This window comes from Xyrauchen texanus, chromosome 31 (genome assembly GCF_025860055.1).
Source record: "Xyrauchen texanus isolate HMW12.3.18 chromosome 31, RBS_HiC_50CHRs, whole genome shotgun sequence".
Taxonomy (NCBI): domain Eukaryota; kingdom Metazoa; phylum Chordata; class Actinopteri; order Cypriniformes; family Catostomidae; genus Xyrauchen; species Xyrauchen texanus.
Window position 1 is genome coordinate 39,039,267 of NC_068306.1, and position 2,641 is coordinate 39,041,907.

Here is a 2,641-nt window from a genome sequence, read left to right on the forward strand (position 1 = left end):
TTTTTAACTTTTAGTGTGGAGCAACCATAGAAACGACTCACCCACAGCAGTTCTCTTTAGCTCTGCTGCAGATCGTTCGAACACAGTGGCCTATAGCGCCACCTGCGCAGCCAATAAGAAGTGCAATCCCATTATTGCAGGATTTACTTGAACCCTCAACCTATAATATTTATCTCGTTACACAGGCACGCATTCTGACATGACGGTATAAAAAAGCCCACCAGTCATTTTTAAATAGCGCAATTTCTGTATCCTGACTTTGTGTGAAAGTGGACCATTACTTTACAAGTGCTTGCTCTCTCACTATTTAGTCAAATGTACTTTAATACATAGTCAAATGTACTATCTGTCAAGCTCCAGTTTAAATGAGTGTTCTGGGTGATATGTTTGTTTGTTCTGCTTCATGGAGTTTAGATGTGTTTTATAAAAAATAAAAATATTTATTTATTATATTTTTTTTATGTTTTACATTTCAGCACCCCTGGCCCAGAGCATATTCCCTCCCTTAAATGGTTCAAGCATGCCAAACATAACAGGAGTAATATACAGAGAAACTAGAAACATAGTGGATCTGGGGTGATGGAAGTACAGAGGGAGTGATTGACAGGAATAGATGAACAAGCTTTTTCTGATTTCTCATCTTACATGGGAGGAATCAAATTTTCCTTGATCAAATATCCCATGTATTAACATATCACCACTCACATTAACAATGTACTAAAGTAGGATAGACTGTATTATTCCTAAACTAACAACAATGTTTAAATGTGGTAAAGTGTGTCAAACCTTGTGCTTTTCATTGCTGTAGCAGATAGGTTTTTCTTTTGCACAATGTGTGGACTTTTCAGACAGTCCCTTACCATATGTAGGCAAAATGATAACAAATTTCAAGGTTAAATTGACAATTTTTAAAGAATTTGCTGTGATGTCATAGGACCAGCTTAAATGCAGCACAAATAAATATGGCATATGCCAATTAATCTTTGAATACGTGACAATATCTGCTATGTGACAATCCCGTATTTTACAGGACAGGTGGCAACCCTAGCAGCACATGATTCATCTGAAAAATACCAATGTTAAAAATAAGCAGCTGAACTTTAATTTGATCAAGTTTCCAGATAATTTCAGTTTAATCTTAGCAATATTAGCTACACGTTTTAGCACAAACTGTTCTATGAATTGATCACTATGTAATGACTTTGTAAAGAGATGCTATTGAAGAATGGGCCACTTACAAACTTGTTTTGACCCGATTGCAATCCCGTATCCTGTGTTAACAGGGCAAAGAGCTTTCTCATTCCATGTTTGAGGGTGACATTTCTTAAAGGCACAAATAACATCCTGTAAGAATCACAGAGAGGGTAGAAAATGGTTATTAGTATTAAATTATGACTGTCTATTGTGAAAAAAAAAATTTAAAAAAAGAAAAATTACTAAAATCACAAGTGGGCCTTAAAGGGATAGTTCACCCAAAAATGAATGTTCTCTCATCATTAATTCACCCTCATGCCATCTCAGATGTGTATGACTTTCTTTCTACAGCAGAACACAAATTAGGATTTTTAGAAGAATATCTCAGCTCTCTCTGTTGGTCCATACAATAAAAGTGAATGGGTGCCAACATTTTAACTCTCCAAAAAGCACATAAAGGCATCATGAAAGACTCCTGAATTTTAATCTATATTTTCAGAAGTGATATGATGAGTGGGTGAGAAACAGATCAATATTCAAATAATAATAATCAAAGTCCTTTTTTGCTTGAAATTCTTCTCCCTACCCAGTAGGGGGTGATATGCATAAAGAATGTGAATCTTCAAAAACACAAGAAGAAGAATGTGACAGTGATCTGTTTCTCAACCACACCTTTCATATTTCTTCTGAAGATATACATTTAACTACTGGAGTCTTATGTATTACTTTTATTCTGACTTATGTGATTTTTGTAGCTTCAAAGTTTTGGCACCATTCACTAGCATTGTATGGACCAATAGAGATTTTAAATTTTTATTTTAGTTCAGCAGATGAAAGAAAGTCATACATATATGGGATGGCATAAGGGTGAGTAAACCATGAGAGAATTTTCATTTTTGGGTGAACTATTACTTTAAGAACAAAATAAAACACCAGTAAATTGTTTTAGATTGCGGCTGGTAGCTAGTTATGTAGCTGTGATATACAGAGGAACAGGACATACTCACACAGAAGAATGCAATTTAACATTCTAGAAATTAGAATCTAAAAATGTGGGATTGTTTACAATTTGTCTGGGGATAGACTAATGAGGTTAAAAATATATATCTCAAATGAACCAAATGTTCTTTCATTCTAAGAAGACGGATTTTTTAGATACTTTTGAGATATTTAACTTTTTTGTACTCTTGAGTTTTTGCAGAAGGTGGCAGAGGGGCTCTGAACACAAATAATACAGTATTGATTTTCTGATTGGATTGGGGGGTGGTGGTATTTCACCACAATATAATAACAATTTGATGGAGGGCACAAAAAAAACAACAACAAAAAACACTAATGCAAAGACCAAAGCGTATATATGAACAATGCCATTTGTTTTTTCATTACTATTTTATTTCACACCCCTCTTTGACTCTGCTATGGTTAGATGTTCATGTGCTCAGACATG